Source organism: Bos taurus, chromosome 2, assembly GCF_002263795.3.
Source record: "Bos taurus isolate L1 Dominette 01449 registration number 42190680 breed Hereford chromosome 2, ARS-UCD2.0, whole genome shotgun sequence".
NCBI lineage: Eukaryota > Metazoa > Chordata > Mammalia > Artiodactyla > Bovidae > Bos > Bos taurus.
In genome coordinates, this window is record NC_037329.1 from 113,080,815 (window position 1) to 113,097,706 (window position 16,892).

The following is a 16,892-nucleotide window of genomic DNA, read 5'->3' on the forward strand; positions in this document are numbered from 1 at the left end:
ATCCAACCATCTCATCCTCTGTCTTTCCCCTTCTCCTCCTGCCCTCAATCTTTCCCAGCATCAGGGTCTTTTTCAATGAGTCAGCTCTTTGCATCAGGTGGCCAAAGTATTGGAGTTTCAGCTTCAACATCAGTTCTTCCAATGAACACCAGGACTGATCTCCTTTAGGATATAACATAAACCACTCTAAAAATCATGGCCTCCTTGCAGTAAAATGATGTTACACATGTTTACCTGTGTAAGGTAAACATGGAGAGGGTGTGGAGAAAAGGGAACCTTCTTACACTTCAACATATAAGAAATACTTCACTCAGTATGATAACCTCTAGGTCCATCCAGGGACTATTTTGAATACATAAAATTATCACAAATTCTATTAAGATTTACATAAGGCAGGCTTTCTGATTTCTACTTTTCTGCACCTATAAGTTCCTGAAGGTAATTCCCAGGGCAACAAAAAGCAAATGTGTGTTTCTAATTTCTGAAAGTCTTAAATGTTTCTTTCCTCTTTTTGGAAGTCAATAAGACTACTGCCTCTTATAGGTGAATTGTGAAACTGATCATATGTAGGTATCACACAGTGCTCCCGAGACAAAGCAGAATGACTTTCATTCTAAAGTTGCAGAAAAATGCTAAGTGTCACAAAGATTATAATGGCCTATGTAGCAAGTTTCTTTGGAAATGGACCTTACTATTTTGTCAGGTGTATGGCCAACTATATTGTATTGAGGCTATGAACAACATAGATTGAACTCTTCAATGCCAACTAGCACATGCTTATAAAGTTAAATATTTTACCCTAAGCAGATACTCAGGTAAAAGCATAGGGGCTCACATTTAACCACATTTAAAATGAAAGAGGCAGGAATTATACACAAATCACTTAGGTCCAAAATATTGTAGATGCTAAAAATAGTAAAAGCTCATGAAATGACCCCACTCATTGGGCACAGAATATGCCAGGATAAACAGATAAAATTCCATTTATCTGTTAGTCTTTATCTAATATGAAGAACTACATTATAAGTGAAAATTTCAGGGTCTGCCCAGTGGTTTAGCAATGGGTAGGATATACCTGGAGAAGGCAATGGCACCCCACTCCAGTACTCTTGCCTGGAAAATCCCATGGACGGAGGAGCCTGGTATGCTGCAGTCCATGGGGTCGCTAAGAGTTGGACACGACTGAGTGACTTCACTTTCGCTGTTCACTTTCATGCATTGGAGGAAGAAATGGCAACCCACTCCAGTGTTCTCGCCTAGAGAATCCCAGGGATGGCAGGGCCTGGTGGGCTGCCGTCTATGGGGTCGCACAGAGTCGGACACGACTGAAGCGACTTAGCAGCAGCAGGATATACCTAAAGCATTATTTTATAATCAAGTAACCAAAATTGTCATTTAATTAGGTGACTGTGAAAGTGAGGCTTCCTGGGTGGCTCAATGGTAAAGAATCCACCTGCCAATGCAGGAGATGCAGGAGGCATGGGTTCAATCCCTAGGTCAGGAAGATCCCCTGGAGTAGGGCATGGCAGCCCATTCTAGTATTCTTGCCTGAAAAAAATCCCATGGACTGAGGAAGCTGGCAGGCTATTCCATGGGGTCACAACAAGTTGGACACGACTGAGCACACACACATACTTACTGCTGGTAAATGACAGAAAGTATGTTACATCAGTGACTATCACAGGCCCCCTGGCCAAATTGCAATGAGAAATTAGACCAAAAACTGACTCTGTGTCCTCATGTTCTGGGTCATAATCATGCTTACCTTTGTGACTGAAAAGATCTCTTGGTGTACCACATACTAAACATCTTATTAATTTTGCAAAAAAAGGAAAACCACATATATGTAGATGTTATTAACAATGATGATTATGTGTAGGGGCATGAGAGAAATGCGGAAATGTGAGCAAGAGGTTTGAGTAAGATCCCTCAAGTATTTTCACTGTTTCATTTTATACAGATATACATGATTTACCTTGCTCACATGGTATATACTTATTTATAGGAAACAAAACAATATAAAAGAGAAAAAACTGATAGACTTTATTCTGCCCTGACTTTTACCCTTCTGCCACTGGAGCTTTCTAGTCATTATTTTGAAGAAACACCTACATAGAAATCACTAGCTGAATTTCAATGGGTTGATGTAAGTCTGCACCTTTTAATGTGGAGACAGATAACCACTGGAAAAGTAAAACAATGTTAAATTATGGCCACAATCAAGCACATAAAAGGGAGCATTGGCTGGGAAATTGATCACGTGAGAAACAAAAATGGCAAGGACAAAGCTAACAGAAAATGGTATGTCTAGTTTCACTGACTAAAATTATTCCCATGTGGTATTTAAAGAAGAGCATCAGAAAATAACCTCTAGGAACTAAGAATAGTTTAAACTCTGGATTCGTTAAACCACAAAGCATAAGCACAAAGTCTAAGCACAAAATAATCCAAGTCAGGGCAAGTACTGGGGCTCAGTAAGCCCTTCTCTGCCAGAAATGGCTGTGCTTTGGAAGGTATGAAGTGCAGGTCTACACAGCCAATCAGCCCCTAGTCTCAATTTTCCACTTCCTTATGAGGTCTTCAGCATGTTACTTCTTTTAATCTGTTTGGGACTGACACATCCCTTTGCTATTGCATTTTTGGTATTCTTCGTAAAATAGTGATAAATCGACATTTATTGCTATAATGTAAGAGATGAAATGAGAATTTTGTTGTTCAGTTGCTCAGTCATGTCTGATTTTTTGTGACCCCATGGACTGTAGCCCACCAGGCTTCCCTGTCCTTCACCATCCCCTGGAGTTTGCTCAAACTCATGTCCATTGAGTCGGTGATGAGAATATCGGCTAAGATTTCTATCTCAAAAATTTTATTGTCATTGGCTTTATCATCACGAGGTTCTGAAATAACAGATCCAGTCTTAAATGGCTAAATAAGGAAGTAGATTTCATTTTCCAGACACACCAGGCTCCATTTAAAATGCTGGCTACTAGCTAACTGACATACTATCCATATCTGGCTATACAGCTACATGGATTCAGACATGTAAATCAACTGTGCATATATGGATATAATGACGCTGAATGTTTAAAGACAACACAGTGTTGGGAAGTTTCTTTGACTGCAAAACAGAGCCATAGACACACGCAAGCACACAGATCTATTGATACAAACTACAATTAAAAAGAGGCAGAAAGTTGGAGCGGTAAAATGAAAGTAGGGTTTGCCAAGTCCAGGCAGTAAAGCTTCAGAGAAGCACAGTGTCTTCTGCAGAACACCAGGGCAAAGCTGTTCAGCTACAATTCGTTTACTTCTCTGTGGTCTCAGCTTGAGCCTGCGCTCTCTGCTTTTTCCAAGGGAGTTTTAACAATGTGCAGCTGTTTGAAGAAGTAGCTGTCCTCCCTAACTGAGGCTTCTACAATCCTCTAGAATTTACTTAGTAGTAACTGTTGTTGTTGTTTAGTAACTAAGTCGAGTTTGACTCTTTGCAGTCCCATGGACTGTAGCCCGGCTAGCCTCCTCTGTCCGTGGGATTTCTCAGGCAAGAATATTGGAGTGGGCTGCCATTTCCTTCTCCAGGGAATCTTCTCGACCCAGAGATTAAATCTACATCTCCTGCACTGGCAAGTGAATTCTTTACCGCTGAGCCACCACAGAAGCCCTACTTAGTAATACTGCTGCTGCTGCTGCTAAGTCACTTCAGTCGTGTCCAACTCTATGCAACCCCATAGACAGCAGCCCACCAGGCTCCCCCGTCCCTGGGATTCTCCAGGCAAGAACACTGGAGTGGGTTGCCATTTCCTTCTCCAATGCATGAAAGTGAAAAGTGAAAGTTGAAGTCACTCAGTCGTGTCCGACCCTTAGCGACCCCATGGAATATAGCCTACCAGGCTCCTCCGTCCATGGGAGTTTCCAGGCAAGAGTACTGGGGTGGGGTGCCATTGCCTTCTCCAACTTAGTAATACTATAACTTCACAATCCTGTTTCTCTTTTCAATCTTGATCTTTAAAGAAGTAATCTACAGTACTGATGATCCTCAACGACCTTAACACATCTACAGTGAAATACACTGTCTCTATGGTAGATCTAAAAAGAATCTGAAGGAGAACTTAAGTGATTCCAATGGTGCTTACTGCTTTGTGATGAACTCAGCTACAGTTCATAATTTCTTTTCATTTTAGCTGTGAAAAAAAAAGGATGTATTTAAAGAAGAGCGTCTCTTTATTGTCTCTTTATTCCTCACATTTTTGCAAATGACTACTACAGGGCTGGGCTTTCCAGGTGGCACTAGTGGTAAAGAAGCTACTTGCCAATGCAGGAGACATAAGAGACACTGGTTCAATCCCTGGATTGGGAAGCTCCCTTGGACAAGGGCATGGCAACCCACTCCAGTATTCTTGCCTGGAGAATCCCACAGACAGAGGAGGCTGGCAGGCTACAGTCCATAGGGCTGCAAAGAGTCGGACTAGCACACTCCCTTGCATGACAGGGATATTCATTAAGATGACATTTCTAAAAGTGCTCACTGGTTCACTTGCCTGTCAATCAAAACAAAATCCTCTAATCAGACCCTGAAGATGTGATTCCACCCAATTTCATCAGTTACAGGTCTGCCATGCTCCACTCAAGTTTCAGAACTAAAGAAATAAGAGGGATATACTAATGCAATCTTTAACTGAAAACCCATCACCATTCTTTTTCAACAGCATGGGTAAAAATGGGACACAGTATGGTAGCCATTATGAAAGAACAAATATCTTCAAGGGAAAAAAAGAAAAAAACAGAGTAGAAGAATGACACTGATTGAAATGTTCCATAGTTTGACAGTGGTACACAAGCAGACTGGTTTTAAGCAAGCCTTACAAAAGGACCCTTTAGCAACCTCACACCACTTGGATTTGAGAGAGGAAAAGGCATTTTACACTTCATTTCTCTCCCTGTTCAGTGAGCCTCTTCCCTGCCTCCGTCTCTTTGTCCTTAATCTCAATCTCTAGCTTTTGGTCCACTTATTTCTTCCAAGGGCTTTGGTTGGGGTATGTCATTTGGTTCACTGGCTTTTTCACTGAGTCCCCTTGTTTACTCGCTGTCTCTTTTAGCATTTCAGTTTTCTTATCTGGAAAAGTGAGGAGCAGTCAAACATTCCAAAATGTCTCCTTTGGAATTAACACAAAATAGTGTTAATTTTCACTTACAGAAGTTATTACACTTCACTTACAAAAGTTACTACTTTAATTATGATACAGGTACACACTGGATATTTTTCTCACTTCACTGATGAAAAAGAGGTACATTCTCCTTGGGAATGGGAGCACTGTCCTAAGTGGTTTTCCTCAATTTCCACTTAGATGGTCAACAGCACCGTGAAGACCCACTGCCATGCTGCAAACTGGGACACTGAGATTCCAAGAATGCAAGGAATTCTCCCATAGTCCCACATTTTTCAAATGGCACAGGTCTGACATCAAATCCCATGTTTTGTCATTACATACTTGTCTTTCTGGTACAGCACAGTATTTTGTGGTTCAGAGTTCTGGAAGGTAACAGATACACTTCAGTTCTCAAAGTAGAACTCTGTAAGCTCTTCAATCTGAAGAGATTATGAGAAAGTGATTTATCTTTTTTTTTCCTTTGCTCTTCCTGCTCTGGGACTACCAAGACACCCAGGATATAGGTTTATTCTGCAGATTAACCAGAACTCATTTTCTTAGTATTTAATCCTTCAGGTAAATTCAAGAGGTCAAATTGCCAAGATCTGCAGGATCGTAGAAAAAGCAAGAGAGTTCCAGAAAAACATCTACTTCTGCTTTACTGACTATACCAAAGCCTTTGACTGTGTGGATCACAACAAACTGTGCAAAATTCTTCAAGAGACAGGAATACCAGACCATCTTACCTGCCTCCTGAGAAATCAGTATGCAGGTCAAGAAGCAACAGTTATTACTGGACATGGAACAACAGACTGGTTCAAATTGGGAAAGGAAAATGTCAAGGCTGTATATTGTCACCCTGCTTATTTAACTTATATGCAGAGTACATCATGACAAATGCTGGGCTGGATGAAGCACAAGCTGAAATCAAGATTGCCAGGAGAAATATCAATACCCTCAGATATGCAGATGACACCACCCTTACAGCAGAAAGTGAAGAAGAACTAAAGAGCCTCTTGATGAAAGTGAAAGAGGATAGTGAAAAAGTTGGCTTAAAACTCAACATTCAAAAAATTAAGATCATGACATCCGATCTCATCACTTGATGACAAATAGATGGGATAACAATGGAAACAGTGAGAGACTTTATTTTTGGGCTTCAAAATCACTGCAGATGGTGACTGCAGCCATGAAATTAAAAGACACTTGCTCCTTGGAAGAAATCTATGACCAACCTAGCTGCTGCTGCTGCTAAGTTGCTTCAGTCGTATCTGACTCTGTGCGACCCCATAGATGGTAGCCCATTAGGTTCCTCTGTCCCCGGGATTCTCCAGGCAAGAATACTAGAGTGGGTTGCCATTTCCTTCTCCAATGCATGAAAGTGAAAGTGAAGTCGCTCAGTCATGTCTGACCCTTAGCGACCCCATGGACTGGAGCCTACCTGGCTCCTCTGTCCATGGGATTTTCCAGGCAAGAGTACTGGAGCGGGGTGCCATTGCCTTCTCTGACCAACCTAGACAGCATATTAAAAAGCAGAGACATTACTTTGCTGACAAAGGTCCATCTAGTCAAAGCTACGGTTTTTCCAGTAGTCATGTATGGATGTGAGGGTTGGACTATAAAGAAAGCACCAAAGAATAGATGCTTTTGAAACTGTTGTGTTGGAGAAGACTCTTCAGAGTCTCTTGGACTGCAAGGAAATCAAACCAGTCAATCCTCAAGGAAATCAACCCTGAATATTCATTGGAAGGACTGATGCTGAAGCTGAAACTCCAATACTTTAGCCCCCTGATGTGAAGAACTGACTCACTGGAAAAGACCTTGATGCTGGGAAAGACTGAAGGCAGGAAAAGAGGGGGACAATAGAGGATGAGATGGTTGGATGGCATCACTGACTCAATGGACATGAGTTTGAGAAAGCTCCAGGATCTGGTGATGGACAGGAAAGCCTGGCATGCTGCAGTCCATGGGGTTGCAAAGGGTCAGATACAACTGAGCGACTGAACTGAAATTCAAGAGAGTAGTCTGGAGTAAGAGTCCTTATTTACTAAATGACAAAATTTATTTTCAACTCCATATAAATTTATTTTTCTAAAATAATCAGAGACTGGATACAATTTGCTATACTACTGATGTTATTACTATTTTGCAGTTAGGAATTATGTGGTTTTACCTAAAACTGTACACATGCTCTGGCCCATTATCTTTGGATTAAGAAAGGAAGAGTGTGGAATTTAAAAGAGTGAAGGTTTCATCATTTTGAGATCCGGGCAAAGGTCCTTGTTCTGTCACCAACCCTTATGAAAGCCACAGATATGTGCATTTACCTTTTTGGCTCTGGTTTTTACCCTACAAATGAGGCAACTGGATTCTATCATCCTCAATTCATACCATCTTATTATTCTATATAATCTACATGGGAAACAATGAATTTTTAAGAAAATTGCCAAGCAGCTTGCCATACTGGACACAGCAAAGGAATGCCATGGCACATACCTGAATCAATAGAGACAGAAGGCAGGGGGGTGCAGTGGGGAAAGTGGGCGTGACCAGGCTACAGGAGTGAAGAAAACGTGGGTGGAGTTGGTGGGGTGGGCGTGGCTGCTTGAGAGCCAGAGACGGTAGGAAGGTGGAGTGAGGGAGGTTGGTGATATGGAAAGTGGGGGTGGGAGGGGGGTAGGTGGTGGCTCTAGGTTTCAGGGAAAGTGGTAGTCTGCATGTTCGATAAGAGCCACACTGGGCTTGTCCCTGACTCCATCTCTAGCCTGGGTGAAAGTGAAGTCGCTCAGTCGTGTCCGACTCTTTGCGACCCCATAGACTGTAGCCTACCAGGCTCCTCTGTCCATGGGATTGTCCAGCCAATAGTACTGGAGTGGATTGCCATTTCCTTCTCCAGGGCATCTTCCCAACTCAGGGCTCGAACCAGGGTCTCCCGCATTGTAGACAGACGCTTTACTGTCTGAGCCACCAGGGAAGTCCTAGCCTGGGTAGCTTGTCCATTTTTAATTAATTAACTAATTAATCAATTTTAAAATATATATTTGACTCATTTGCCAACCTGATAAGGATATTTACATACCTTAGAAAAATTTACTAGGAACAGGTGAAAAAAGACAGATTTTTAATTCACCCCAAATCTTCATATTAATAGATACACCTCCCCTGCCCACTCCCTACATGCGTTAAAGAAAGTAAATGAACTATTTTTTGTTGTTAGTTTTCTTTAAATCAGAGAAACAAAGGTCCGTGGCAAGGCAATAGAGAATGCGCTGGTAAAGGTGGGCAGAGGCTGGTGCTGCCCACCACTCCCTGGCTTTTCAAGGCAGAGGCAAAGTGGCACTGTGGCTACAAGCAATAGCCCCAGGTTCAAATCGCAGTTCACGTTCCTACCAGAGGGTGATCAAGGGCAAGGTCAGTAACCACTACATTTGCACAGTTCACTGCAGCAGCCACCAGTCATACGTGGGTATTGAGATGTGGTTAGTGTGACTGAGGAACTGAATTTTTAGTTTTACTTCATCTTCATTAATTTTGGCTTAACTTTACAAACTGTACTCGATCCAGTTACTGGAAAACTTGAATTTTGAAACAACTGAGCTACGGGAATTTACTCTTTCAACTGTAAATTTTATGTAATCTGAATACTGCGCAAGTACTTGTGATACATATTTAGCATCCCAACTGAAATGTGTGATATGTACAAATGCATACCAGATTTTGAAAACTTAAGAAAAAAACAAGAATGCAAAACATCTCATTAATAATTGTATATTGATTACATGCCAGAATAACCAGAGTTTGGATATACTGGGTTCAATAAAATGTACTATTAATTTCACCTTTTTTACTTTTTAAGATATGGCTCCTAGAAAATTTAAACTTATGTGGTTCACATTATATTTCAATTGGGCAGAGCTACTCTGTGTGCTTTAGTTTTTCCTCAAGTGATATGGGAATAAAAATAATATCCTCCAGTGGGTTGTTGTGGCAACAAGAAACGATAACTGCAAAGTTGTTAGCAAAGTGCTTGACAAATAGCTGGAAGAGCTCACTAAAGAGCTATTATTTTGTGGGCACAATTTCCATCTTTACTTTCTCTGACTCATAAAACAGAATTTGAAGTTATTTTGTGGGATATTCATTCAGTCTGTTCTCCTAAAGTGCAGGGAAGCCAAGAAGACCTTTGATAACTTAAAGGACCAATAAATGGCATGGATGCTGGTAATTTACCAAATGAACCCATGTCTTATTTTCCCCCTCACAGATTCCTTTTATAAATTTTCTGACCTGTAAGATATAGCTTACATTCATTCATCAAACCTTTAACTGAGTATCAATTTGTAGAAGAATCTAGATTCCATAGTTTCAAATTCTTAAATTTCTTTTCTTCTTTTTGGCCTTGTGGATTGCAGGATCTTAGCTCCTCTACCAGGGACTGAACCCAAGTTCTTGGCAGTGGGCAATAAAAGCACAGAGTCCTAACCACTGGACTGCCAGGACCCTTAAGTTTCTTAATGGTTACAGATCTGCTATAATTAAAAAATCTGCTCACATCAAAAAACACTGAAATAGCTTTAAAATGATAAGATATAATCCATTCTTTATCTGTAAGCTAATAACTTCAGTTGTCCTTATTGAACCTAAAAGTATTATCTTTTTCTGTCTCACATGATTTTCTACTTGTTTTTTTATTATTGTGGTGGTTTTAAATTCTAGACTTTTTTTTTTTTAAGATTTTGTATTTTTTTTCTTTGTTCCTTATCATTTCTATCTTTGGCATAATTTGGAGAACTCGAAACATACAGTATTCCTTCATAAATGATAAAGGGGAAACAAAAAGAAATTAAAAGTTAAATTTCAGAAAAGTGGCAACTGATGGATAACACAGAAGAGAATCTCTAATACGCTTAGGTGTTCTTTGAATAATCTATTCAGTAGATGAATCTATTCAGTAGAATAATCTATTCAGTGCTCCTGTAAATAAGCTAACTTTGAATTTCCATTTCTCCACATTCTATGAAGCACAAATTAAGTTTCCTTTTAGCAGTTCAATTCTTTTTCCTAAAATAATTCTTTAAAGTATATTAAATTTGTGATCCTCTCTTAGTTTCAACCAGACGATGGAAGCAATCATAATAGCTGAAACTTAGGTCTTTCTAAGTTCTGGGTACATTATTGATTTTTTACTTGTATTCACTCACTGAACTCTGAAAGTAACTCCATGGAATAGTTCAGTAGACAGATAACAGTCCCCCAGAGATGTCCACATCCTATGCTCCAGAACTTGTGAATATGTTATTTATATGGCAAGGGGGAAAGTAAGACTGCAGATGGAATTAAGGTTGCTAATCAGCTGACCCTGACATGGTCCTGGATTGTCCAAGTGGGACCAATGTAATCCACAAGGATCCTTTGTAAGTAAAAGAGGGAGGTAGGAGAGTCAGGGGTCAGAGTCAGTTGTTTGACGATACAATGCTGCTGAATTTGAAGATGGAACAGGGGCAATGAACCAAGGCTTCTTAACCCACGGCAACAAAACAAAAGTTAGGAGTGGCACATGGCACTCTCCCTCTTCTTAACCTCTACTACTCTTCAGATCTCTGCTCCATCGTTACTTCCTTAGAGGAAGCCTTCCTTGGTGGCCTAGTTGAGGACGGATGCTCAAAGGAGACAATCTTAAGGTAGAGTGTAACTCTCATTTGAAGCACTTAGCATGATTACAGTTTTACATTTGTTTGCGTCTTCTCTGTCTCTGCCGCCAGACTCCATGAGAAAAGAGCAGTAGTTAGCCCTTGCTGCCTGGGCCTGTCAAAGGCAAGGTGCAGTTGTTTCTCTGCTGTCTACTCAATTTCTGATATTTAGGTAATTAACAATCCAAATTCATTTGACACATGTTGAATTTGTTGGACAAGGTCTTAAGAGAATAAAATGCATTCCAGAATAGATTATGGGAAATGAATTTCAAAACTCCTAGACTTTAGTCCTTAAGTAAATCAGCTCCATGAAAAGAAAACATGAGAGAATAAAACAACTATCTAGAAGAAATTTGCTGAAGCATGACAAAAATACTCTATTTGCATTTGGCTTGCCAAAATATGCATTTTTATCCTCAAGTATATTACTCAGTTGGCATAAGATTTCATTGTATTGAAACCTGGAACTTGGAGATAAGCCTTAAATCTACTCTTCTAGAAAGCAAAGAAATAAAAACAAAAAGAAGCATAATCAGACTTTCTTAATATTTGAGTATCTTAAAAAGTTAAAGAACTTTTTGCTACCACTTATTTCTTGAGTCTACTTTTTCTAGCCATATAACTACATATTTCTACTCGTAACAAAATTGTTTGAATCTTTATAGCATGGTCTGTCCTCAAACAGTTATATCTACTAAGGACATAATTTTCTATATGTTTTAATATATATTTTATTATAATATAAATATATATTTCTATCTCTATATAGTTACTTTGGTAATTATTTTTGGTGAAAGTCTCTGCATTGCCCCATATACCTGACTTTCTGCTTTTCTTTACCAGTGTGGTGGTGGTTTTAAATTTTACATTTTAGATTTGGAATATTTCATCTTTGTTTCTTATCATTTCTAAATATATCTTATTTGGAGAACTAGATAGATGTAAGATTATTTGGACAGGATGAGACCAGATGTAATTTGAGTCTAGTAAGCCTTGGCCTCAAAGATTTGTCTTGCTAATTACTAAGCCTCAATTACATTCAATTAATTCTTATATCCATAGAGAAGCCATTCAATTCATTTGTCCATTTTCTGTGGCTTTGAGATTCAGCTCAAATTCAGTTCACAAAGAAAAATAGCTGCCAAAGATTCCCTGTGCTTGTAAGTTCCACATTATACCCATCTATCTATGGCAAACCATTTCAATTCACACTCCATTACACAAACTTTCTTTCCCAGGGGAATCTTACATTAGTATATTCAAAATTCAACCTCTCTAAAATGAAATAAGAACATTTACTCAGGATTAAGAATGTTTGGAAGTCATTTCCTCTGAATGCATAAAGCTGAAACTGGGCAAAATCCCTTTGGTTACAAGTTTTATTAAATTAGAATATTTATTGTAGGATAAGGATAGAAATTATTTTATTTTCTTTGAAGTAGCTCCCAAAGTATATTTCTCTCTGGTCCTGATTTCATTCATAGGACATAAATGTAAACAAATATGAGTTCCAAAGATAAGGCATCATTAGTTTCACAAATAATTCATTTCCTTCATTTAGCTTCCTTCCTTATCCCAGGTTTGCAAAGAACTTGACCAGGAAGGAAGGACTATTACGCCTATTCTACATGAGGGGACACAAATGTGGAGATTTGTTGAAGACCAAGCTAATCAAAGCTCATCAAATAGAAGCTTGACAATTCCCTCATGGACCCTCTCTTCTAGCCACACTCACTGTTCCAGCCTTTTGGGGTAGAGATGGAGCAAATACAGTAAAACCCTAATGTAAGCTGTGTCCTTGTATCACAGATGAGTCACTCAGCGGATAATGAACTTTCACTGGGACAGTGACCTACAATGGATCTCTGACACTGTAAGTTAGCCCCCTACCTGCAAGACTTTGTTTTAGTATAATGCCCACTAATTTACAAAGTGATTCCATAAAAATAAACACTCTGGTGCTTCCAACAGACAGAATAGATAGTAGTTACCACCATTTCAGAAACTCAGACAAATAAATCATCATGTCCAGATCACATGGGCTTTTAAGTGACAGGCTTCAGACTCAGACACGGGGCTTCTGACTCCAAATCTAAAGCTTCTTCATTGAATCACAACAGTTCTCAGACCCTTGGGTGAACAAAAGGTGCCCAGGAAAAACCTAAGTTCCTTTGCATCAAGGTAGGCCAAGAGCAGGGCTTCCCTAGTGGCTTAGAGGTTAAAGAATCTGCCTGCCAGCGCAGGAGATGTGGGTTTAATCCCTAGGTTGGGAAGATCCCCCAGAGGAGGGAATTACTACCCACTCCAGTATTCTTGCCTGGAGAATTCCATGGACAGAGTAGCCTGGTGAGCCACAGTCCATGGGATTGCAAAGAGTTGGACACGACTGAGTGACTAACACACACATACACACAAGCAGAGAGCAAGTACATTGTAGAAATCAAATAAGTTTAAAACAAACAAACAAACAAAAAAAAACAAAAGAAAGAAGAAGTTTCCATTTTGGTTGAGCCCACATCATTCACCAGAGTAAGGTCAGCAAACTTTTCTATAAAAGGCCAGACTGTAAATACTTTAAGCTTTGTGGGCCATATATGGTCTCTGTTACACAGTCTTTTTCTTTTTCTTCCTTTTTTGTTTTATAAAATTTGAAAGTTTTAGAAACCACTCTTAGTTAATAAGGTATACAAAAAAAGATTGTGGACAGGATTTGACCTATAAACTATAGTTCATCAGAGCCCTGGACCTGATAGCCACAAAAGGGTGACTTGTAATGCAGGTCTGGACAGCACCTGAAGCTCCCAGGCTCTGAAATGCTTATCCTGTAAGTGCTCTGACTCACAGAAGAGAGTTTACCTTCCGACTCACCACATTAGACTATATTTTCCTGTCTTCAATCAAAATTAAAGTCAAAGCCATGTCTGGCATGTTATGTACACTAGATCCTTTGCATTCACAAATTTAAATTTTATGGTTTCTGCTATTACAGAGACACCCCAAAATGTTCATGGATTTTAAAAAATGTTTCACTTTCAAGTTTAGACCCTAGAATTGTGCATGGGGGTTGGTCATATAGTGAGAGACCAGAAGCCTGGCTAGCACTTGCTTCTTGCTCTCCTTCTATTTTATCCCTATCCTGCACCATATAAACAGATAAATATTCTTTGGGGGTTGGGAAGGAGAGGAAATAGGTCTTAAAAGGGAAGTCAACTTCCAGGGCTGGTGATTAGTGAATTACATCAGAAGTTACAGACATTCCCCAGAAAATAGCAGATCTCCATAAATTAAATTAGTGTCTGAGGCCTTCAACAAAATATGCTATAAAGGGTGTAAGAAAAAGTAATTCATGAAAGGGTTTCTGTTCATTCTCCCATCAGAGAAAACACTTTGGAAGAGGTAGAGTTTTGAAGGAATTTCCTCATTTTGCCCAGTTAAACTTGAATGCATTTTAACAGGCCATTGTAATAGTCTCAGCTATTTGGATTCATATGTCCCTTGCAAAGGCTGAGGGCCTACAATGATTTATTTTGACGTTTACCAGGCTTTTCATTTTGGACTCTGCAGCCAAACCATAATCAGTGCCAGCCCAAAGCTGATCTCTCCATGAAGACTCAGGACTTGGACTCAGCAATGAGATTCTTCGATATAATGACGACTTGAGTGCCAGAGCCTTTTGAAGAACATTCAAACTCTTGTATTTATTGTAGTAGCTGTCTTCATTCTTAACTTATTCCTGGACACTTCATGAAGAGTTAAGAAAGCAGCTTTTATCAACTGAGCTTTTCATATGGGGGTCAATTGTTAACAAATTTCAAATCATCAATGATATCAAGTTTTAGTTTATAAAAACAATTGTACTGGGTACCACTAGGGCATAAAGTCAGCTTAGTTCCTGCCTACATGGGGTTTTCCATCTATCAGTGAGATAAAAATATGAATAGAAAAGTAAGTAAGCAATTAAAAGTTCAATGAAGTAGGTAAAGATACAATTAACTACAAATGGATTGACACACTATAAGTATTATAGAAAATTAGTGGAGAGATCCTTTATTCATTCATCAATCATTAATTGCTATTTATACTGTGCCAGGCATTATATCTTCCTTGTAGACTCTTCCTTGGGACTCTGACCTATATATACAATCTTTTATTTGAAATCTCCATGTATAGACCTCACAGGTATTTCAAACATGACATGTCTTAACAGTGAACTTAGATTCACTTGCCAAATCTTCTCCTACAGCCTTCCCCTTTTGAATGGCAACTCAGTCTTCTGGCTGTTCAGGCCAAAAAACAAAACAACAACAAAAAACCCTGCTGCTGCTGCTGCTGCTGCTAAGTTGCTTCAGTCGTGTCCGACTCTGTGTGACCCCATAGACAGCAGCCTACCAGGATCCTCCGTCCCTGGGATTCTCCAGGCAAGAATACTGGAGTGGGTTGCCATTTCCTTCTCCAATGCATGAAAGTGAAAAATGAAAGTGAAGTCATTCAGTCATGTCCGACTCTTTGTGACCCCATGGACTGCAGCCTACCAGGCTCCTCCATCCATGGGAGTTTCCAGGCAAGAGTACTGGAGTGGGTTGCCATTGCCTTCTCTGACAAAAAACCCTAAAATACCATATATTCATCCCTCATTCCTCTCTTTCCCTCACTTGTGTTCGATCTGTAAGCAAATCCTACTGGTCCTATTATTAAAATATATCCAAATCCAGCCACTTGTCACAATCTCAACAAGTACTATCCAGGTCTGTTGTGGGGATCATTGTAATAGCTTCTTGATTAATAGTCTCCCTGCTTCTACCCGTGATAGCTCGGTCGGTAAAGAATCGACCTTTAATGCAGGAGACCCCAGTTTGATTCCTGGGTCGGGAAGATCCCCTGGAGAAGGGATAGGCTACCCACTCCCGCATTCTTGGGCTTCCCTTGTGGCTCAGCTGGTAAAGAATCTACCTACAATGCAGGAGACCCTGGTTTGATTCCTGGGTCGGGAATATCCACTGGAGAAGGGATAGGCTACCCACTCCAATATTCTGGCCTGGAGAATTCCATGGACTGGATAGTCCATTGGGTTGCAAAGAGTGGGACATGACTGAGCAACTTTTTTTCTTTTTCTGCTTCTACCCTAGACCCTTGGCAACCATTCTGTCACCTCCCTGCCCAAGGCCATCCAAATTAACAAGCTTATAGTTCATATAGCACTTACTACCCACCAAGCACAAGCTCTTTGCAAGTATTAACTGAATTCTCACAATAATCTTACAGGGTAGGCACTGTGACTCTCTGCGTTTTATCAGTGAGGCAATGCAGAGACAGGACTCCAACCCTGACATTCTGGCTCCCCAGCCCCCGCTCTTAACTTCTGTGCCTGCTCCCTCCAGTGGTTTCCCTTCTCACTTTTGGAAAAAGCCCAAATCTTCATCATGGCCTGCTAAGTGTCACATGATCTGTCCCCCATTACCTCCACAACATTCTTCTACTACCTTCTCCTTGGCTTACTCAGTCACAGTGACTTCCTCACTGGTCCTCAAACACCCCAAGCTTCTTCCCATATCAGGGACTTTCACCCTGGCTGGTCCTTCTGCCTGAGCCATTTCCCCTCAGGGTGGCCTGACTCACTTGTCACCTCCTTCAGGTCTTTTCTGCAAATGTCACATTTTCAGTTAGGGAGTCCTAGATTCTACTTATTAATAATCTTACTAATATATCTAGATATAATTCTAAGCACTTAACACACCCTTTACTTCATTAAACCCTCACAACAGCTCTGGGCTGAGGGAGCTCTTACCTCCATCTTACAGATGAGGAAAAGAGACCCAGAGTCACTAAAAAGTGTGCAGAAGGTCTCATAGCCAATAAGGAATGAAGTTAGGATTCCAACCTAAAATCTCTGGCTCTAGAGTCTGTGATCTTACACAGACACAGATACACACACAATCAATATACAAAATTTGGTGACTAATGGTTGATGGGAAAGTAAGAGAATTTAAAAAATCAGTTTGTGGAGCTTCCTTGGTGGCTCAGATGGTAAAGAATCTGCCTGCGATGCAGGAGACTT

At 40.1% G+C, this 16,892-nt stretch overlaps 1 protein-coding gene across 11 annotated transcripts in view; it reads right to left on the reverse strand.

Annotated features, from left to right (window-relative positions):
• DOCK10 (dedicator of cytokinesis 10) overlaps positions 1 to 16,892 on the reverse strand; it is a 305,001-nt gene that overhangs the window by 218,856 nt on the left and 69,253 nt on the right. For 3 of the 11 annotated variants that reach the window (XM_024976749.2, XM_010802443.4, XM_059875934.1), the window contains exon 1: positions 1 to 7,867. This exon is cut by the window's left edge and continues 24,056 nt beyond it. The gene's annotated coding sequence lies outside the window, so the exon portion shown is untranslated. 11 annotated transcript variants of the gene reach the window in all.